Source organism: Dermacentor variabilis, chromosome 3 (assembly GCF_050947875.1).
Source record: "Dermacentor variabilis isolate Ectoservices chromosome 3, ASM5094787v1, whole genome shotgun sequence".
Lineage (NCBI taxonomy): Eukaryota > Metazoa > Arthropoda > Arachnida > Ixodida > Ixodidae > Dermacentor > Dermacentor variabilis.
In genome coordinates this window covers 174,973,859-174,998,084 of record NC_134570.1, presented here as the reverse complement: position 1 = coordinate 174,998,084, position 24,226 = coordinate 174,973,859, and positions in this window count along the sequence as shown.

Sequence of the window (24,226 nt, the reverse complement as noted above, 5' to 3'; positions counted from 1 at the left end):
GGGCGAAGGCGAACGAGAATAGGAGCGGTTCGGTGCAGGAGAATCGGCGGCAGCCTTATCGGAACGTGTGACATAGGGACGAGAAGGGCCACCTGGGGGGCGAGAGTAGGCAGTATAAGTAGACCGGCTCGGGGAACTCCAGCGACTGCGACAGTGCCGAGAAATGTGCCCGATTCGATGGCAGTGGGAACAAATGGGCTTGTCGTCAGCAGTGCGCCATTCAGATGGGTTGCGGAAACGTGGTGGGTAAGAAGATGCGGGACGGTGCGGAATCGAAGGAGCCGGACGGGTATCAGGACAATGGGCCGAGCAGATGGTGTGAAGACCCATGTTTTCGAACTTTTGGCGGACAACTGCCTGGATCAGTGAGACCGTGACTGCAGATGTGTTAGTGGGACAGGAGTCGAAGGCAGCCGGATAGGCGGCCTCGATCTCACGCCGGACGATCCTGGTCACATCGGCAGTGTTGTTGGGAAGAGGAGTGTCGGCACAGGAAGATGGGCTGGGGTGTTGGTCAGACGGGCAAACTGCTGGTCAATACGTCGGCTTTTAGCGAGTTCCAGGCGGCGGCACTCTTTTATAACAGCATGCACCGTCGCTACATTGTTGCAAACGAGTAAGTTGAAGGCGTCATCGGCAATGCCTTTGAGGATGTGGGCATCCTTGTCTGACTCAGTCCTGTGGGTGTCAACTTTGCGGCACAGAGCCAAGACGTCCTAAATGGACGTGACATAGGGCTCTGTTGACGTCTGCACACGGTCGGAAAGCGCCTTCTGCGCGGCAAGTTGGTGACCGTAGGGGTTGCCGAACAAGTGTCGAAGCTGTGTCTTAAGTGAATACCAACTGGCGAGCTCATCTTCGTGCGTGCGATACCAAACTCTAGGTGTGCCACCGAGGTAAAAGACTACGTTGGCGAGCATAATAGTAGGGTCCCACTGGTTATTGCGTCTGACATGTTCATACAGGCTGATCCAGCCATCGACGTCTTCCCCATCTTTGCCCGAGGATACGCCAGGATCACTGGGAGCGGGGAGAGTGATGTAGGTCGTCGAAGTGGCAGCAGGTGTCGGAGCCGGTGGAGTCGGGTTGTCGTCGCCGGGAGCCATGAAGGAAGGCTCGACGTAAAGTGCACTGCGAAGCTCCGTGACGAGGTACAGGGAACGTCCACCTCCACCAGATATGTTACGTAGGAAGACGCAGACGAAAAGCTATGTACAAGTATATTCACAAGAAAATGCGCTGCGCTTGGCCAAGAGGCAACAGCCCGCGCTAGCTTCTAATCGTCGTCGTCGTCTTCACACTGCTCGCCTTTTCGTGATCGCACATATTGTTCCGTAGCCATATTAAAATTTGGAGACTGGGGCGGCCACCTTACAGAGCTGATTCCACGATCCTCGAAAAAGCTTGTCACCCTTCGGGATGCGTGGACGGGCAAGTTGTCTTGCTGCAAGATGTAATCGCCTTCCGGGAAGTGCCCATTGACCAAGTAGGGCACCATCACGTTGTCCAGGATTGAGCAGAAGCCGGCAGACGTGAATCTGTCCTCTGTGTTGACTAGTGAACCAAGCTTTTCTTTGGTCATGAGGCCCCGCATGCACTCTTCTGAGCGGCCACTTTCAGCCATTCGCTGGAGGTACTCTGGTCTGTAACTGTAGAAAACTATTATTAGATCATGCATTGGCACCAAACAAATGGTCACTCAACTTATCTCGAATACCTTTCCTTTACGCCAAAAATACGGTATTCTGCGGTGCTACAAAGCGCGCATATATCGCCGGCTGTTCATGTCTTTGTTTCGTACTTATTTAGGTTTTCATTCACTTTCCCATTTCCTTCAACCTATTTTGCTATTTTCTATTCCCCCATATCGAAACAGCAATGAGGCTGTTGGTGTGCCTCTGTTTGTGGCAGTTGCCAGCCTGCTGCCCCCTCTTCCATGTTTCTACTTTAAGCATATGCTATAGCGTACTTAAATATGAAGTAATAGTGATGAGCTTAACAACATTACTAATATTTGAGAACATAGCTATACATTAACACTGGTGAATGTAATCTAACACCGTCCCTTGAATATGAAGTTGCCTCTTCCGTCTACGCGATATAAGACACTACAATATCACACAATGCATAAAAAAGGGTAATCGTCCGGTACTGTTTTTTCAGCATTTCTTACAGTGATATAATTGCCTTTAAGCATTAAACATCACCTACTGGCTGTTTTCTGAGCGCCACACTCTTTTGCCTCTGGTGCAACCGGGTCGTGAATGAGCTCTAGTCGGTGAACACAGCACTTTCCCAGTCGGCGGTAGTCCAATCTGCGTGGTCCTTCGCAAACTGCAGGCGTTCGGCTTTGTTTGTGTCTAGAAGCAGCGGTTTCCTGCAAACAACCCTCTTTTTGAGACCAGCTTCTGTGAAGCGGCGCTTCACAATCGTCTCGCACACCATAATATCAAGTTTTTTCAGTACTCCAGGGGCTGTTGTCAGCGGTCTCAGTGCTGCTACAGCTACAATCGCATGGTCTTCGTCTTCGGTTTTTGCCCGAGGTCTCCGCCTGTGCGCAGCGTCCTTCACACGGCGTTCCTTCTTGAATGCCTGAACGATCCTGTTTACGGTTTTTAGTGGCTCCTTTGTAGTCGATGCAATATACCGCTGGCTATAGCCAGCAATACGAAGCTCAATATTTTTTTTCGCATTCATCGAGAGGAACACGAGCCATTTTGATGGCCTTCTGCCTCATGGCCAACAAAAAGGGATTAAACTACACATCCCCCTTCACTTCTGATCAAGCCAGCAGGTCGGGATTATGAATACTGTCGGGATTATGACATTCCCCATGAAGTCCTCCAGGTTGCCAAGAAACCACAACGGCTGGCGCCGTGGTACGATTTCACACAGTTGTGCGACTGGACATTGGCACATTTAAAGAAAAGAGATACTCCACGCGAACACATTATACAAGAATTCAATGCTCTTCAGGACAAATATCAAAATAACATGCAATATTACACTGATGGCTCTAAAACAAAAGATCACGTGGGTGTGGGGGTCGTAGCGGAAAATTGGGAAACAAGTATTCGACTACCACAACATGCTTCTGTTTTCACGGCTGAAGTTTACGCTATCTGGGTTGTTGTTAAAAAGATTATAACTGATAAACACAAACATGCAGTCATATACACAGATTCTTTAAGCACACTGAAGGCACTACATCTGAAATCTGAGTGTGAACCCCTGATAGGAGACATTTTAAACATGTTGGTGCTTAACGAATACGGGAGGTCAATTCGTTTCTGCTGGGTCCCGAGCCATGTTGGGATACCAGGTAACGAAGCAGCTGATAGATGTGCATTGATGGCAGCGCACAAAGATATTACAAACACGACACTCCCATATAGTGATAGCATCCGTGCAATTAGAAAAGCCTTCACGGTAAAATGGCAACACGAATGGGACCATTGTGCTGACAACAAGCTACATCTCACGAAACCCATAGTTGGCGAGTGGAAGTCGTGTTATCATCAAGAGCGGTTCATCGAAGTAGTTTTATGCCGGCTACGCATTGGGCACACACACCTCACACACAATTACTTACTTACGAAAGAAGACACACCAACATGCGAGAAATGTCAACAGCCACTAACAGTTATGCACATATTACTCACATGTACGCAGACTGAAACACACAGACGAACACTTTTGCACAAATTATATCAACTACACATACCTTTACACCCTGCTTTAATTTTAGGTGATGACCCGCTAGTCCCATTATGTGACGTCCGTAAATTTCTACACGACACCGGATTTTTACATAAAATATAGATTAACAAAGCCTTTTCCTTCATAAACTTGATTTCAAAACACCTCGTGTTTGGCGCAGCATAGCCTCAGCCGCTTTTGCGCCATTAAACCCCATTTAACTAACTAACAAGCCAGCAGGTAAGGCGTTCAGCATCCTACCTTTCCCTCTCGTAGTGCTTCAGAGCCGTTATGTTACACGTATAAACTAGCGCATTGTCGCTACTATCTTTACCCCGGTACTCTTAAATGATCCTCGACTCGAACTTGGTCCACCGACCGAACTGATGATAGCACTGCCGCTCCGCTGAAAATCATGCAGCGGTTTTCAAGGATTGCTGCCGATCCTCGCCACACACAGTGACCATTTAGCCGAGAGGAACCGCTACCGTCGTCTTTTTGAAGTCCACGCAGATCCCCGCGTGGACGGACGCGCTCGAATTCGTGGGTTAGTGCCATGCAAGGTGGGTTTTAAAGTTATCCTTGATCGAGTCTTACGAGAAACTGGCATTTCTACTTACTTTCGCGACGCAGAGATAATAATGCAGGTTGAGCTAAGCATGTTTCCATGAACATCCACAGCTTTATTTGCTGGAGAACTGGACTTCTGCGTAGCGCGTGCTTTCTAAATGTATTCAGTGGTGGCTTATGCAAATGCCAGATTATTACTGAATGATGCTCTGGTGAGAGCAATGTACGTAAGTGAAGGTTTGGTTGTGGTTTATCTATTACTGAATGATACAGAGTATCATTCAGTAATAGATAAACCACAACCAAACCTTCACTTACGTGCATCGCTCTCACCTATATAGCTCTAGTTTAGGTGAAGCGCAACTCACATAAGCGGAGAGACAGCGCTGTGACGGTTCTACCGTGCTCGCGCACCACGTTCGATTTGTTGGCAGCAGACGATGCGCTGTAGGCATCGCCCGTTGCGCGAGCAGAGAGGGAGCGTAATTTAGCAGCGCTTGTCCATCGGTCATGACTCATTATTTTGTTTGCCATTATATGTCGCCAAAAGCAGATGGTTTAGCTGTCGGTTGATGGCGCTGTAGGCAGCCGCCGCCGAACGCAAGTCACGCGCTCATGTGTTCGATTTCGGGAAGGACGACGGTGTACAGGTACTGGCTATATAGATATAGCATAGTATTTGCATGGCAGGCGTAAGGGTGGCCTCAGCAATGAACACAGCCACTGAGCGACGCGCCTGTACGGCCTATCGCCGCCAACGCTATCACGTGAACTGATGTGTCGTCAAGGCAACCACGCCATTTTGTGCCCGCCAAAGTGTTGGCACCGCTGGTACTCACCTGCTCCAGCCGCTCAGGGTCGGGTGACGGTGCATCTACTAATCTGAACCCGAACAGAACACCTGTTGCCGCCGAGGAGTACGCTAACTATAAAAAGTTTCTTAAAGACATAGCACAACCATCTCCATTACACTGATCGGCAGCTCATGAGGCGTTGACTCGTAATGCAGTTGGAAGCTTACAACACACTTTTTTAATAATACAAGCGCACCCCGATATTTGTCGCCCGCAGACCAAAGTCCACTGGGCAGGCTCACCAGTCTACGCGCACCACTTGCGCACTGCCTGCGCAATCAGCAGCGTGGGCACTACGGACACTAGCATGGAGCGTACCGGTAAATCTCCACACTGTGCGCTTAGTCGGCGACCTACTGCACACAATCGTACGATCTAGGGGATTGTTGCCACTGTTGCGTGTGCCGAGGTATGCGTGGCCGGCTGGAGGTCTGGACCCCACTTCACGCAGAATTAGAGAGTAGGAGAGCTTTCTCGGCGAAGAATTCTTTATGCAATGTGTACAAGTTGGCGTGGTTATCAGGAGAGAGCAACAGAGCAGCTGTAAGCTGCTTAAATAACACCTCCCCGTCCCCAGATTCCCCAGGCAGTCCCTAAGGACGAACAAGGCCGAGAGAGAGAGAGGGTCCGGGCAGCCTCCGTGATCCCAACGCCGCTTTCAGTGGCCGGCGCCTCCGGGCAACGCGCTGCGTCGTCAAACCAATCTGGCGGTCGGTCGGAATGGTGCGCCGGGCAAGTTCAATGGCCCGGCATAGCACAAAGGGAACCCACTGCAAGGCACGGTGTCGCAACATAGTCCTTGGGTGGTCGGTAAAAGGGTTGCCCCTGGGCGCCGCCGCACTAAGGAGGGGGGGCGGCATTGTTGCCGGCACGAGGAGGGGCCGAATAGCAGTCCGTGAGCCGGCGGCCGCTTCCGTTGTTGGCGCCGTGCAGCCACGAGGACACCCAAGCCGTGCACGTAGTCGTCATGTGCCCGAAGCGGGCACCATGTGGGGATGAATGCTGCTTCCACGGTTGACACATCACAGCACTGGCCTCCCGTGAGGCAAATCCCAAGGCACAAGCATAACAGCTCCTCCGCCGACGGGGAAGATCTAGTACGGTGAGAAGTATCAGCTGCTCGACGGAAGAGATCTGCTTCGCCTCCTGTCTTGATTTTCCCCTAAATCACGTAGAACGAAACCACTGGTTCGGCAGCGCCAGCCATACTCGCCAAGCGACCAAGCTGACATTGACAGTGAAAACTCCTGATCTTCGTTAAGTCCTGGCAGTCACACAAGTGTTCTCGCTTCTTCACAAGGCAAATAAGCAAAAGTACACAGTTGCAACCAAAGGAAATTTAGTACAAGCTGGCAAGATAACCTAAAAGGCGCGGCTTAAACCATCAGCATTGGCATTGGCTGGTCCCTTTCGATAGCGCACGCTGAAATTCAGCTCTTGAAGTGCTAGACTCCACCTCAACAATCGGAGATTCTTGCCTGACATTTGAGCCAGCCACTTTAGCGGGCAATGATCAGTCACAAAGACAAATAAATGTCGTTCCAGACTAGTTTTTGAGATACCCAAACAAGGCATGCACATTCTTTTTCCGATGCGCTATAGGCCTCCTCTCGTACCGTGAGCTTCCGGCTCGCGTATAATCCTGGGTGCTCTTCACCATTGTCATCCTCCTGACACAGCACAACCCCCAACCCACGATTGCGTGCATCGCACTGTACAATGAAGGGTCCGTCGTAGTTCGGTGCACGCAGCACGGGAGAAGCCGAGAAAGCCGCTTTGAGCCCCTGAAACGCGTCCTCGTTGGCGTCATCCCAAATTACTCTTTCACGAGCCGATTTTCTTAAGGCATCGGTCAGTGGAGCCGCTAGTTCTGAATATTGGGGAATGTAACGCTGGTAATATCCCGTAAACCCTAGAAGAGCTCTGATACCCGACTTTTTTTCGGGTCGTGGAAACGCCATCACTGCCTCTACCTTTACTTCGTCGGGTCTCCGGTTGCCTCGGCCTACAATATCTCCCAAGTACTTTACCTCGGCATGAGCTAACTGCCATTTCGTAGGTTCCACATTGAGACCTGCATCTCCCAAACGCCGAAAAACGTCACGGAGGTGATAGATATGCGCCTCCCAGGTCACAGAAAATATAGCTACATCGTCTAAATAAGGACTGTCATACTCCTCCGCGCCCTTTTATACCCTGTTCATTAACCTTGAAAAACAGAAAGGAGCATTTTTGAGCCGGAAACTCAACACAAGGGGTCTAAATGTGCCCATCGGAGTCACGAAGGCAGCGCACTGGCTGGCTCGGTCCATCATCGGCACTTGCCAGTAGCCCCTAAGTCAGAGTGGATACATACCGTGCAGCACTCACGTTCTCAATTAGTTTTTCAATATTTGGAACGGGATACACCTGATCTTTGGTTATCGCGTTCAGCTTCCTATAATCAATTCAAGGTCGTGGGTCTTTACCCGGGACTTCTACAAGAATGTGCGGAGAAGCATAGGAGTTCTCGCAAGGTTCAATTATTTTAAGTTCTAGCATCCGCTCAACTTCTCTTTTTAATATTTCCTGCTCTCTCGGTGCAAGGTCGAAAAGTAGCAGATCACATGAAATCTAAGGATGGAATGAAAAGCTCACAATAACAAAGATACATGAAAAAGCATGGTAAAAGACAGGAAGCTTAAGAAAAAATTGTAACTGTTCAGGTCTATAGCCTCAAAACGGGAGACATGGCTGCATATAGTATCCAGCTATCCACAAAAGCACCTGGATTCACTCCAAATTAATTATCCTTTACCATTCCTAGTTAAGGGACGGTGGTGGAATTTCTTGAGAAAGAGAATCTGGCAAGTGGCACAGCCTTTAGTGGTGATATTGAGGACATAAATTATTTCATTACACAAGATCCATTACTAAAATGTGTTAACAAATCTATTGTAAAAGTTGAATATCTGTGGAACGCTTTCTAGAGCTCTTAACTGTGTATTTCAACTCCACTGTAATTGAAGGGGCCGGGAACGCTTACATCCAAAAGTCAGCAGTTTGTATTGGCTCGAGACTAGCACTTGTACACAGCTATATTTTTCTTTCTAAACTGGACAAAAACGTTGAATGTAACCTGAATGGTCTCGCAGTGCATATAGTAAGATACGTGGATGACTATCTGGTTTTTGTGGATTCGTGTAACATGCAGAAAAAGATGGTCGATATTCTCAGTGTTTAGAGAGCTAGGTCAAGGTTTGAACTTCACGTGTAAATTCCCCAGCAACAAAAATTGCAAAGAGCACATTTGCTGGCAATATTTCCACGGATCGATCAAGCCATTGCTGAGCTTCAACACTGCACATTCGAAAATTGTAAAATATGGTATAGTGGCTTCCAAGTTTCAGTCAGCCATGGCCAAATCTTGTGTGCACATAATGAGTGAAAGTGTCTTGGAACAAATTAGCAGACGCAGGAATGCCAAGTACCCAAGCAGTATGTTATCCCTTGCGTCACAAAAACTGCTCGGGGAATTCAAGCAAACGTGCAGCCACCTAAAAAAAAGGAGGAAAAAAAATAGCAGTTATCCCATATATTTACAACTTATCACACAGACTGAAGAAAATGGCCTCTTGTCATGGTGTAAATGTTGTTTTCCCTGCCAATAAAAAAGTTTGTGTGATTTGTGCTGCAGCGTGAAATCTTATAGAAGAGGGGGTGCACACAAAGGACGCATGCTCAACGAAACATGCCAAAAAGTTTGTCCCATGTGCCTCAAAGCTTGCATACTCCATTTCCTTCGAGTGTGGCCATGTGTACATAGGATCCCGATCTTCTAGAACCATTAGTAATGGCCTTAATTTGCCATGGCGTGACGCGAGAGGAATGCAAGCAAGTTCAAGCAAGAGTGCCAGCTTCAATTAGAGATGTATTAATTGAAGTATGTTTGCCTGGAGAACCAACACTCAAATCGCCATACCAAGACTCAAGAACAAGCCAACCACCATTCAGTGGTGAACGCACAACAGATGTCGGCAACACCTGAGCTGACAATCCTTGGCTCCCTTCCCAATGGATATCACTAAGAATGAAGCAAACTAAGGTAAAGAAGACTTCAATACCAAGTGTGGCTGTGCATTTGATAACATCCAACATATTCCATGCAACACTAGTAACCGACGGACAGAGCGTCAGAGCATTGATAGATACCGGAGCTTCTCTTATCATAGTTAAGAAGTGTTTGTTAAAGAGCGAAGATGTTCGTGTCGGTACTACAACGCAAATTCTTAGTTACAATGGAACTGTTAAAATGATGCAGAAATGGGCGCGTGTAAATGTGATGTTTCAGGCGAGAAGCATTGAGACGACGCTTTGGTCATGGAAGGAGTGGAATTTCTGTTTATATTATCCCGACCAGACATGAAGCATTTCTGCATGAACATTTCGTGGAAAGATGAAGTGACAACTGAGCTTGAGGACGCTGTTCTTCTGTTGCCCAGAAAACTTGTGAAACCAAGTGATATACCATCTTTGTATTCTGAGCTTCTTTGCAGCAAGGCATACCCGTCTGCAACTATGGCCATCAAAGTGCCATTTTTTCTTCAAGACCAGATGCTGGTCAGAAGAAAACCATTCAGCATGACACATGAGAAGACAAGGCTAAATGAAGAACTACAGAAAATGTAGGACTCCCAGTTAATCAGACCATAACAATAGTTCCAAAAGAAGACTGAACATTTCGTCTTTGTACTGACTATTGTTTGGTAAATCGACAAACGGAACTCTTCCCATTTGCCATGCCCTGTGTTGACGAAATAATTGATGAAACCAGTAGACGTACATGGTTTTCAAGAACTGATCTATGCAAAGGGTATTGGCAGGTACCCCTCACGACAGAGACGAAACAGGTCACTGCTTTTGTGATGCCCATCGGGTTCTATGAATATAATATGCTCCCTTTCTGTTGGAAAAACCCTGGACGACGATTTCAGGAAATGATGAACGAAGTCTTAGAGAAATTCCTTACTTATATACTCATCTTACACATTGATCTATTCACTCACAAAAGATCATGAAAAGCACCTCACTTAAGTACTCATGGCTTTGAGCCAGGCAAAGCTAAAGATAAACACAAAGTGTTTCCCGAAGAAGCATTGTATTCTTAGGACGAATGTTTGACAGTCGCGCCAAGAGCACGAAAGAGGAGTCTGTTCAACGTATACACCAGCTAGTGAAATCCTACGACTATTGAACATTTACCTTTCTTCGAAGAGCTAGAGAAAAAGAAGCCAACTGCATGGTACGCGACAGCACGGAGAAGATGAAAAAGTAGAAGAAAAGACAGCGTCCTTCTTGGACTGCATGCGATCTAATTACTGTAACTAATGTAAATACAGTTGCGTTTCATCATAAACATTGATCATTTATTCTATAATCTGGTGCCGAAACACCGCGGTAGTACTCGTCTGGACTCAACATATCTGAAGTGCTCATAGGGAACCTTGAAAGCGAAGACAACATTTTGTAAGGACAGCGGAAACCTCCTCTGAAAGCCAGATGGTACGACCTGACTGGACCATCCGCCGTTACCCTTTGCCGTGATAAGGCACCTACTCAGTGTCCACCCGAGAAGGTGAGCGAGGTAACACACTGTTCAAACACAAGATGAACCGCCTCAAAGACAAGCGAACGGTGCAATGCCAGATGAATATGTGTCTCATCGATGAAGCGAAAGCCGTGACTGAAAATGCAGACAGTGCAAAGATTTCATCTTTGATCTAATGACTACATGCCAATATTGCGGAGTTGGACACGTTTAACGCCGAGATAGAAGAAGCTATCCCTGAGGACGAGTTCGCGACAGAATTGTTGTGTTGACTTATCAAGATGCTGGACGAGGAATGTTGGGGGAGCTGAAGGCTCGTGAGTGGCTACTCTGTCAAAATTAGTGTTCTACTACTGCCCCTGCACTGAATGCACTCAATCACATGCACTCGATGTTCACGCCCCGCGCAAATCAATCAAGCTTCCAATTCTACAGTTGCAGACATTCGACGGACAGCTTTGTCGTTGGCCTTTTTGGGAGCAATTCAATGTGTCTGTGCATGAAAACGAAAAGCTGACGAAAGGAGCACGATTTTAATATCGGCAGAATCTTCTGAGCAATGCAGCAGCAGCTTCAATTTCTGGTCTACAAGCGATAGGCAAGTGCCACGATGGCGGCATCAAAATTCTAGAGAGTCGTTTTGGCTGTAAGCATCGCATTGTGCAGGAGCATCTACACCGTCTGGAGTCCTCATAGGGTCAACCTGTGGAGAACTAGAAGATAACCGATTGCAAGCACGGAAGTGACTGATGTGTCTCGGAAAGAAAATGAAAAACGATCCAGAGTTTGGCATAGAGTATGATACCACCATAAGGAACTATATGAAGATGGGTCTCGCCGAGACAGCACCTAGCCAAATTGATGCGCAACCCTCTAAGCTCTACTACATGCCGCATCACGCTGTTGTGCAGAGTGAGCCGACAACGACTCGAGTACGAGTAGTTTTTGAGACATCCGCTTGCGATTCTGATTCATCGTCCCTCAGTGACAATCTCGAGAAAGGACCTAAGCTACTAGCCAACCCGGTTGCTCTTCTCATACGTTTTCGTATGAACCGTATTGCTCTGACGGCTGAAATTGAGAAAGCCTTTCGCCAGATTAGCGTAAAAATGGAAGACAGAGAGGCGTTGAGATTCCTATGGTTCAAGGATATACCATCTAAGAGAAAACCCGATCCCAAATAGAGGAATAGCGCATAACAAGGGTGCCTTTTGGAACAGTAGCAACCCCATTCCTACTCGACACCACACTCCAACATGACCTGAAGGGAGTAAAGCATCAAAGAGAACAAACGGCCAAGTTGCTTGCTGCTTCTTTCTACATTGGTGACCTTATAGGAGCCAACAGTGAGGATTCAGCTCAAGAAGTATACAGAGAAGCAAATGCTAAAATGGAAGACGCTGGAATGCGACTAACAAAATGGTCATCAAATTCTAAACTGCTGAGAGATCTTATTGTAACGGCTGAAGGAGATAGCATGCTATTGGGAGCTGTCCAGATATTGGGACCCATGGGGGATCCTCTAACAGACAAGATGACAGTAGCAGCAAAATCAGCGTTGTGCTTCTTGGGAAAAGATCAAAAGCCGTGTAAGAGATATGTTCTGCAAGCAGTTTCAATGATATTTGACCCGCTCGGAATGATTGTACCCTTCAGCATTCAAGCCAAGATATTGTTTCACGAATTGTGCCAGAGACAGACAGATCGGGACGCAGATTTGGCTTCGGACCTTGCTTTACAGTGGTTAAATTGGTGCTCAAATCTTCAGCACCTTACTTCTACGACTATCCCACGTTGGGTCAAGACTCGGCTCGAAAGTCACTCCATGCAGCTCCATATATTGTGTGATGCAAGTCAGAGGGCATATGGAACTTGTGCATATTTGAAATTCCTTGACCAAGAGAATTATGCTCATAGCCACCTCATAATGGCGAAGTCACGAGTGGCGCCTATGCAGGAAGTGACTTTGCCAAGAGTGGAGCTATTTAGCGCGTTGTTTGGAGCAAGGTTAGCAAAATTTCTGGACTGCCCTTGAGAAGTGCACGTTAGAAACATTGTTTTCCACGGATTCCAAGGTCACACTGCATTGGATAAAAGGGTCTCCGAAGAAACAGAAGCCATTCAGAATGGAGTGGCTGAAATTCAAGGCTGTTCCGACAAGAGTCAATGGCGACATTGTCCTGGGACTGATAATCCTGCAGATTACGATACACATGGAGTCCAGCTACAGTTTCTCAAGATAAACGCAGTGTGGTGAAAAGGACCACCATGGTTGACAGAATTGGAAGATGCATGGCTCGTGCACATCCTTGAGGCAGAATTACATAGTAATGATATAAACTTAACGGAAGCAAAAGTCGTCGTACAAGTTTTACATGTGAGAACGTTGTTGCCTATTTTGACCTTGAACGTTACTCAAGCCTCACAAGAGTATTACGAAGAACAGCGAGGGTATTTCGTTTCATCAAAAGCTGTAAAAATAAATGCATCAGGGACCAACCACAGCTCTAAGCCGAAGACATAAGCGATGCTGAAAATTACTGAATCAAGGTGGCTCAAGAGGACATTTATGCTGAAGAAATCAATCAGCTTGAAAAGGAACTACAGCTGAATCGCAATTCAGATCTGAAAATGCTTCATCCATTTATCGACAGGGAAGGACGGTTGTGTGTAAGTGGACAACTGCAATTCTCACAGGAACCAGCAGTTAAACATCCGATTTTGTTGCCTCCGCTTCACCATCTGACGAAACTTGTCAACTGCCATAAACATACACTCCACGGTGGTCTGCAAGATACCCTTACCGAGCTTAGAGAGAAATTTTGGGCACCCAGTGGAAGACAAAGTGTAAAGAATGTCATCCGAGGATGCAACACTTGCATCAAGACACGCTTTAAGCGCAACAGCGCACCTGCTGCACCATTACCAAGTGAACGAGTACGCCGATATGATCCTTTTCAAGCGGTTGGAATCAATTTTGCTGGACCTCTCTACACGAAACACAGGACATCGAAGAGATACACTGTGTTACTTACTTGTGCTGTCACAAGAGCAATACACTTTGAATTATGTTGCAGCAGAACTGCTTGTTGGCCTAGTTGGTGCTTGCTAAAAGAGGTTAACAACCGGGCTGTCAGCAGAAAGTTTTCTGCTCATGTTTCGTCGATTTGTATCGCGCATCGTGGATTGCCTGACGTACTATACACTGACAACGCGCAGGCTTTCAACAAAGCGTCAAAGGAAATCGCCTCCTTGGCAAGAGTATTGTTCAGTGGAGAGTTACAAGGCTATTGCTCTAAAAGAAGAATAGAATGGAAGTTCATAGTAGAAAGAGCTGCATGGTGGGGCGGCTTCTGGAAGAGATTGATGAGAACTGTGAAAACCTGCCACCGGAAGATCCTTGGCAAGGCAAAGCTTACGCCAGAAGAATTAACGACGGTACTGTATGAAGTAGAGGCAGTAGTAAACTCCAGGCCTCTCACTTACTTGTCAACGTCACCAGCAGAAATGGAAGTACTTACTCCGGCTCATTTCTCAACCGGTAAACGACTAACAAGCCTTCCTTACCACAACGAAGACGTCGATAGTTCAGGGCCGATGTCTTCTACGGTCACAATAAAGTGACTTCATCGTAATCAGTCACTGCATGGAACACCTTCGGAGAAGATGGAGGAGAGAATATCTCCTTAGCCTGCATCAACGCTCTATGCCAATGTTCGAGCTTCGAACAATCAGAAAGCTGGTGATCTTGTGCTTCTTTATGAAGAAAATGCTCCACGACAACTATCGAAGAAGGGACAAATCCAAGAAGTACATTGAGGACGCGATCAAAATATCAGAACTTGTTTGGTGAAGCTTCCAAACGGCTCTAATACGTCGACCCATCCAGCTTCTGTACCCAAATGAACTTTCTTCGCTCTAACAGACTCAAACTGCACACCTTTCCAGGGTGCGGAGGATATTGAATATTTACCTGCAGTGAATATTTATGCGGAGGATACTGAATATTTATTTGCACAATGCTTCTTGCGAGCACCATAAATCGCGCAGTGCACCGCTAGCAGCGTCTGCAGGGAGTATTTGGGTGACGGGCGAGATGTCACAGGTGGCTCTCACATGTTTGAGTTGGACAAGGTCGGTCATCTCAGCATTCTCCAAAACCATCTTTTGTCAAATCGGAAGCTCTCATCGACGTTTCTGAGGACGAGGATGAAGGAGGGTCAGCGAGACTGCATTGTGGACAGGTTCGTGGAATCGCGCCTTCCCCTGAAGTGCTAAAAGTAATGATCGAAATATTCAAAGGCCTAGCGAAAAGTCGTGTACTCCAAAGATATCCTTACCCGCCGTGGTTGCTCAGTGGCTATGGTGTTGGGCTGCTGAGCACAAGGTCGCGGGATCGAATCCCGGCCACGGCGGCCGCATTTCGATGGGGGCGAAATGCGAAAACACCCGTGTGCTTAAATTTAGGTGCACGTTAAAGAACCCCAGGTGGTCAAAATTTCCGGAGTCCTCCACTACGGCGTGCCTCATAATCAGAAAGTGGTTTTGGCACGTAAAACCCCAAATATTATTATTATTATTATTAAAGATATCCTTGTCTTGGCAGAGATGAGAGAAGCACAAGCGTCTTAGCGTGATGTTGAAAGCGGCAAGGACAGGACTAACCCTAAATAAGGATAAATGTGTATTTGCCCCGAAGATTTCTGGGTGGTGTATCCTGTTTGATAAAGCAGCTGTCGATATAGACATGCTGCGGAGAGTTAACACTGTGCACCCTATGTGTGCTGCATAGTTTTGCCCTTCTCTTTCCCTTCTAGAAGGTACAAAAGGCAGCGCTCAATAAACTGACACATTTTTTGTTCCATTGAAGTCATCTAGTATGTGTCAGTGAAGGCCACTGCACGAAACATGAAGTCCGTACTCACGTCTAAGCCACAAGGAAACACCGACCATTCATTAACCAAGGCACGGACTTCTTGAAACCACCAGAACGCCTTCACCTGGAGGGGGATGCCAGCAAAAGATGGCAACTTTTTAAACAGAAATTTGAACTGTCCCTTACAGCTTGGGAGACCGGCGGGAAGCCTCGGCCAGGGTCGACAAAAGTTGCATTGCTTCTCAGCTTGGCAGGTGACGAAGCTCTAGAGATTTACAACTTCAGCTTCACTGGGTGGGTGGGTGAGTCCAAGGACGACTTCGAGACGGTGGCTGGAAAATTTGATGAGTATTGCAAGTCCCAGCTAAATAAAGTCCATGAATGCTTCGTGTTCCGTCAACGTGTCCAAGCCGAGGGTGAATCATCCGAACTGTTCATGCGAGATTTGAGAACACTCGCTCAGTCATGCAACTTTGGCAGGATATCAGAATCTATGATTCGAGACCAGATTGTGTACAGAACAAGCGATGAAAAGGTCCAGGAGAAGCTGCTTCGAGACAAAGGATTGACCTTGGCCCAAGCCAAACAAGTCTACAAGGCAGCGGAACCAGCCGCTGCACAAAAAGGGGCCTGGACACAAGAACGACAGGTCGACCCGGTAAAAGCGAGCTGGCCCACACGAGAACGTCGGACAGAATTTCGGTGCAGCCGATGTGGACGCATACACACCCCACGGAGCTGCCCCGCATTTGGGCGCATCTGCAGAAAGTTTGGTTGCGAAAACCACTTTGCGGTGCGCTGCAAGAGTGCCAAGCAAGTTTCTGAAGTCAGAAGCCGTAACAATGACGACAGTAATTTTCAGATTCTCAATGTGGCAGGCAACACGTACAAGCGTGACTGGATGGCTCCTGTGAAAGTCCGTAACACGCCAGTTCACCTTAAGGTGGATACCGGTGCCCAAGCAAACCTGCTGCTTTATGGTACCTACCAAAGGCTTCCACCAAAAGCGCAAGGCCAGCAAACTCCGTGCTTCGCTCCTGCAATGGAGCAACCTGGGAAGTGCGACGCTAAAAACCACGATAGGTGACAAAGTCGCAGACTGCCGCACGAGAACACTATATAACGGCAAACGCCTAATAAAGAATGCTTTTCTCACAGTTTCAACACTGTGTGCATGTCACTGCTTGATACAAGCAGCTCATCATCATCTTTAGTGTCTGTTATATATTCGCATCGCTTCCTCTTCTGCTATCTATGTGACGCCTTTCAAATTAACTGACAGCTTGCGTCACCTATGACGTGTTGTGAATCTGTACATCCTGAATAAACACATTTCCATTTCTGTTCTCGGCTCGGCTGGTCCTACGTCTGACTCACTCCAGCAACAACACAACATGGTGTCAGAGTAATCGGAACCACCCCACAACTATGGCCAACACATTCCTGCTACCGCTGGCACACCTCGAGCCAGCTGACAACCCACAGCAAGCCTGGGAGGACTGAAAGGATGCTCACACCATCTAGAAACAACGAACGAGAATGGTCAATTAGACAGGGTCTTCTGAACAGCCAATTCAATGAAGAAATAGGCAGCAATGAAGGCAAGGACACCACAGTGGTGCGACTTAACTATCGCTCAACGCCAACTGTAGGAGAACAATCCCCAGCTGAGCTCCTAATGGGTAGACGTGGGTTCATATTGCCCTATGGCAGTACGAATAACTGAGTGCCAGGTATTGGTACATCCCTACCCGTCAGAAAAGGCCGGTAAATTTCTGGCAGCACCGAGATTTGATCCCAGGACCTCCCACAAACGAGGCAGATGCTCTAACATTTCACCACTGCTGTGGTGGTGAAAACACCACCATTATTCATCACCACAGCTCCCACTTTGGGACAATTTCTCCGTTCTCATACATGTCAAGGAGACAAGGTGCGAAGTTGTCTGCAGTCTCATGAAGTTGCTGCTGATGCGACCTTGAAACCACATAAAATCTGTGTCGGTCAAACTTATTCAGTATTAAAATTCTATGCAGAATATACAGCCTGCCACTGGCAACATAGAGAGATTCGATTTTATGAAAATCAGGGCTGTCAGTGTTTTGTGCAACCAAGATGCTCGCAGATCTATACTTCCACTTATCAACAGTTGCAGACTTGACTTCATGAGTTGTCACTAGCAGGACTCCTTTGGCACACTCTGGAAGTCTGTCCAAATCATCAGGCTTGCTCTGTGAAGTTGCAACTCCTTCATAGAGCTGAAAAAAACTGCATCTGAAAGCTTTGCTTCAGCTGATGTCGTTTTGAAAGCGTGAGTAATGTTCTTGCAGTTCTTCACACACGATGCTTGTTTCTACAGCTCTGATGCTTGGCCTCGAATCTCATGGGCCAGAGATGTTTTAATGGTCCCATCTCCCGCACACACCTTGCATAATGAACCATGTAGTGCATCTTTAGTGTTATAACTTGTCGGCCATATCTGTTGGCAAACTCTGTCAGAAACGTTTCCACAAGGACACCAAGGTATGCAAGACGCTCAGCTGGTATCTCTGGGGCCAAAATGATGTCAGTGACCTCTCGAAACTGTAGCGACAGTTCCCAGTCTTCGTTTGCTTCAGGAACGTTTGGTCCGAGTACCATGGGTATGAACCTCAGCACGCACCATTTGCTTGATGCGGTTCCTCTCAGAGTTGCTTTGTTGTTGACGAAGGACATGTTAACTTGTACAGGTTTGTTCTTTCTGTCATTTGGGCCGTATGGAAATGATGATATTTCCTCCACATCCCTTTTGGATAGGACACCGGAGGAAAGGAGTGACTTCATAACTTGGCGAAGGACACATTCAGTTGTCCCCTCCAAGATGTCATGCATCACATCCGGGGGCAGCTGGCGGGTCACGTGAAAATATGCAAGCTCAAGAAGAGGCGACTCCTCATTTACCCCATTCAACCGCCTATTATAGATGCGGTTCACAGTGTGGTCTCCTCGCAATGCTCACGCGGCGCGCACGCTCCGATTCCGCGCGCGGGACGACCACCGCGGGTTCGAGGACTCCGAGCCGCCATGCGTGCAGGGCACCGCGTCCGCGCCTGCTCCGGTCCGCTCCGTGTGCCGACGCGCAGCTGCGCGCGTACGCGCCCCGCCGGCCCCAGCTTAGGGGAAGGCGAGACCACGCGCGCAGCAAGGAAGACCCTAGGCAAAGCTCTCGAGAAGCCAGAAAGTACATTTATTAAACTGGGACTCAATACAAACACACGTTTTAGCATCACGTCCGGATCTAAAGCTAATTAAGACACAAAACATGGCCAAATGGTCGCCGGTGGCCACTAACGGCGCACCGCGACAGAGAGAGAACAAAGAAACGAGGAACAAAGAACCCCGGTAGTAAGAAGTTGCCTATCCTTCGGTCAGCGCCTGCCATCGCGCGCCCCACCGCAGAGAAAAGGGAAATAGAAAGAAACGACAGACGAACAGATGGGGGCACGATCGGCAGACGCTGCCTCAGGACATCGAGACGACGGAAGAGTGCGCGCGCGCCCGCCGAGGCCGGGACCCCGACGAGCCGAAGTAACCATCGGCCGGCGGCGGACAAAGGGGGCCGCCGCCAGCAGAGAGGAAGACGTACGCACCTTCCGACGCCCCGATGTGGTCTCCCCGGGTCCCGTCTTGCGCGCGCTTACCCGGAGTGCACGCAAGCAGGGCCCCGAATCCCGCCAAAATGTCAGGCAATGGGGAAAGCCTGTTGACCCTCCCGTGGGCGGGATGACAGCAGAGCGACAGTGTTTTATGACCCGCTGCCAGCCCGTCCAGGCAAGGAGGAGAGGGGCACGGAGCCCCCGCCAAGACAACGCAATGACCTCCAAACAACACCGCGAGAGCCCGAAAAACGCCGCGAGAGCCAGAAACCCCACATCCCTCCCTCCTTAAATGCTCCCTACCAATGCAAGGCTGGTGCCTCCGCTGTCAGCCAAAGAAAAGAAAACAAAGAACAAAGAAATATTCATTAAATTGCAATACCAGAGCTATCCATTGGCAGCTAGAACCTAAAATTACCAGCCCCCCAAAACATAAATAGACATCAAAGGAAGAAAACCAAGCTATTAGAATAAATTAAATAGGGAGGTCTGAGGTACACAACAGCAACACAAAAGAAAGTCCACACGAACCCACGCTTTAACGCGAACATGCACAATAAAAGCATCCACCTAAGAAAATGAAAGAGCAACAATAAAAGACAAAACCTTAGAGACATAATGACATTCGGGCACAAACGCGGACAAAGGAAAATAACAAAACATTGGCATATGCCATCAATCAAAACAAAAGAGAATACCAAACGGTTCAGAAGACGTACAGAGAATGTCCGCGCTAAAGGTCTCCGGCGAGCACGAACAAAGCCCACATGCCGCACGTGCGACTCCGAACCACTTTAACAGTGTCCGGCAACGGCCTCTGTTGCCGGTGCTTCTGGCGGTGTCCGCTCCATGGTACAGCCATAATCCGCGCCAATCGTCGTGACCGCACAGCCCGATCCACAGCCCCGCCGTCGCCAGGCTTCGATCCAGGTCGACATCACCCGTTGACGCAACACGGCAGCGAAAACGCGCTAAACATTCTCGAAACGCTAAATACATAGATACAAATAAATGACTAACATAAAAGCAATACGAACCGTATCTAAGGAAACACATACACAAAAGCAAAACGAAGGCGGCTAGGTAAGACACAAAGAAACAAGTAGCCTAACGAAGAAACACTGAAAAAAAAAGGGAAAACAAGGACAGAGAAAGACGGATAGCAGCCTGCCTGATTGCAGCGAAGTGGATAGCCGAGAGCTTTTTGAAGATAAATGGGTGGCTGATCCAAAGTTGTGGATCCGCATAGGCATGCCTCATCTCAGTATAAATGGTTACTCCGTCCGAGTTCAGCCGGACACAGTAAACGTGGTCTTCACTAGCGCGATGACATACGACTTCGACGCGAGCGGAAATGCCTTCCACGGACGCACACTGTCCATCCGCGACACCAATCAAAATTGACTTCGACTACGCGATGTCTATGCAATGAAGAGACGTGGAAGGTTCGGCGATAGACGAAGAGTCGCTCCACGCCGGGCCAAGTCACAGCGCGAATCGATTTTAACGGAAACCTTGGCGCTCTGATGACCGCGCGATACTTGCCGGAGTGGTGCTGCCCGGCACCGGGGGTTACCACCTCAAATACAGCTCTCAGATTGCGGTGTTAGCGGGTGGCACGCGATCTTCATTGGCCGAGCTTGTTGTGACTCCACAGAGCGAACCCACCCGGGGCAACAGCGACACACGCTGTATCCGGCCCGGCGCGCCCGTTGCAATACCAGCAACGTTCGGGCGCTCTGCCTCCCTGAGGCCGTCGAACAACTATGTACAATTATTTACAAACGGGTCACTCTGCGGTCCCTTCGACGCTCTTCGAGCCGTTTAAAAAAATACAAAAAGACGATTCCGACACCCTATAGTGGTGGTGGCTGGTCTCGTTCCCCCGGCTGGCTTTCCACGCGGGCTGTCCTCCCCGTCATCGCCGCGGGGTTGCGGGGGAGCGTCCCCTTTTGCGCGCGCGACGGTGGGATGTCCGGGGCGCTTGCCTCTTCGCGGAGTGGGCCCGTGACGTGGCCTTTGTCTCCGCTCGGCTACTGCGCTGCCAGTTTTGCCCCTCAATGGATGGTGCAGAAGGCACCACCACTAACCGGTCTGCCTAAATCGAGATTTTCGGTGACACAGGGCATATTAATAGTGCGTCAGCTATCACGGCTTGAATTTTAGCGAAGGAATGCGCGCATCAACTGAAAACTGCCGGCAGGCCACTGAGCCGCGCCAACAATAGCAAAGGTGCGTATATTTGCAGAATTAGCCGGCGTTAGAGGCACTGTTCCCAAGCAGTCCGCGCAATTAGCAGCCGCCATAATGGTAATGATGCTAGAGACCCACGGAAATCCGTCGGACTCACCGAATCATTGAGCAGATGGAAGGACGGAAAAGTTAGCCGTCCCAGTACGAATCGGCGAGACCTCCGGCCCCGCATGGTCTCCACAATCGAGGACGACTGCAGCATCTCAGCGGCCACTTGACTCCTTTCCTCGTCCACGCTTCGCAGCACGGAACTTCGAAGCGGTTGTCCGATACGCTTACCACGCTACTTTTACTGAGGCAAGGTTTGACAGAAAGAGTGAGAAGAAAATAGACGAATTCGGCACACGGATGAGAGGCATGGCTCGGTTGACAAAGCGCGTTCGCAACGCAGCCTCTACAATGCAGCAACCCGGACACTCGGCGGCCAGAGGCTGATTAGGCACCTGGCCCCACGTTGGGCGCCAATTTGTGGTCTCCTCGCGATGCTCACGCGGCGCTCACGCTCCGATTCCGCGCGCGGGACGACCACCGCGGGTTCGAGGACTCCGAGCCGCCATGCGTGCAGGGCACCGCGTCCGCGCCTGCTCCGGTCCGCTCCGTGTGCCGACGCGCAGCGGCGCGCGTACGCGCCCCGCCGGCCCCAGCTTAGGGGAAGGCGAGACCACGCGCGCAGCAAGGGAGACCCTAGGCAAAGCTCTCGAGAAGCCAGAAAGTACATTTATTAAACTGGGACTCAATACAAACACACGTTTTAGCATCACGTCCGGATCTGAAGCTAATAAAGACACAAAACATGGCCAAATGGTCGCCGGTGGCCACTAACGGCGCACCGCGACAGAGAGAGAACAAAGAAGCGAGGAACAAAGAACCCCGGTAGTAAGAAGTTGCCCATCCTTCGGTCAGCGCCTGCCATCGCGCGCCCCACCGCAGAGAAAAGGGAAATAGAAAGAAACGACAGACAAACAGATAGGGGCACGATCGGCAGACGCCGCCTCAGGACATCGAGACGACGGAAGAGTGCGCGCGCGCCCGCCGAGGCCGGGACCCCGACGAGCCGAAGTAACCATCGGCCGGCGGCGGACAAAGGGGGCCGCCGCCGGCAGAGAGGAACACGTACGCACCTTCCGGCGCCCCGATGTGGTCTCCCCGGGTCCCGTCTTGCGCGCGCTTACCCGGAGTGCACGCAAGCAGGGCCCCGAATCCCGCCAAAATGTCAGGCAATGGGGAAAGCCTGTTGACCCTCTCGTGGGCCGGATGACAGCAGGGGCCAGATTCCGCTTCGGTTCCGTCTCCGAACCTTTCCTTTTCGGAGTGACGTCCAAATGACGACAGCGAAGAACGCGAGGAGAAAGAAGGGGAAGCGAACGGCCAATCGGCGAGCGCCCGACCTCGCGGGAGCCCGGCCCACGACTGCCTGGCTTTTTCGGGGGCCGTACACTAAAAGATAGGTTGTTTTAAAAAGAAATCAAATATCACAAATAAATGGTAATACATATTATTTAATAAGAAGTCACAGTACGTGCAAGAGAGTGCAGTAAAGAACTATTTTGACGTTTATTTTGACACATGTTTCTCTTTTCTGTCGGTAGATGGTGTCCCATACGCGCGCGCGCGGTGCCATCTGGGAAATTGCGGGCTCTTTGGCACGCGCGTTGAAGTTTCGTCTGCTCTTTGGTTCCGTTTCTGACACGAAGATTCGCAATGGCCCAAGCAGCGACTCGCCCGCCTCTTGGCCCCCCTGTTTCGCCGCGACAGCGTACTTTGCTGGTACAGTTCATGGAGCAACACCCGTGGCTCGTGAAAGGGTCATCTGCTTTGACGCCAGAAGTTACAAAAGCAAGGAAAGCGCGGTTGCGGCGTGAGCTCGCAGAGATTTTAAATGCGGAGGGGCCAGCAATGAAAACAGCGGACCAGTGGCGGAAGTTCTGGAAGAAAGATGTCAATAACTCCCGCCACGACGCAGCCGTCGTGGCCGCTGAACACAGGTGAGTGCAATGATCCAGAGTGCACGTTTCCTTTTGCGTAACAAGCGGTTCGTTTACTCCTTAGGGGTACCTGCGGCGGCCGTCTGTGCGGGCTGCGGGGCCGCATCCTCGATTTTGTCGGCCACGCAAGTGCAGTAGGCGTGTGTGACGGATTTTTCGAAGAGGTATGTTCGACATGAACTGCATATTTCATAACAGAAGTAATTTCAAAAGTAAATGGAGGTTGTTGCAAATAATCGCGATCCTTAGACCAGTGACTACGTTTTAACTATTCGGTGAACTGATGGTATGCTTTCAGCGTTTCTTTTCTCGGTCCATTTTACGACATTTGAAAAAAAAAACATCCGTTAGTTAGTAGTAATTGTCTGTTTACTGTGAATGCGTCTTTGTTTGGAGTAGTAATAAACATATAGTCAGGTGCAAAGTTCCCAATGCATTATAATTGAACACTGTATATATACAACAGCGCGCATGCATTTTTGGGAGATTATTTATGCAGACCAACGTTGCAGGGTAATTATGCAGAGTCTAATTGATTCAGTTTGAGTTTTGCAAAAATTCAACTACAAGCATTTTCAACATGTGTCGAGTGCCCATGTTAAGGAAATATATTTTGTTCTAAACTGTAAAAGATGTTGACAAACGGCATGGACGCTGAGAGGTAATTTCGCCCCAGTATTGTGGGAGATCGCCATTTTCGGGCTTCGCCGAGAGTAAAACCAGCTGGGCGCTTTGGTAATGAGTCGGGAGGCGCTCTTTGGCGGCAG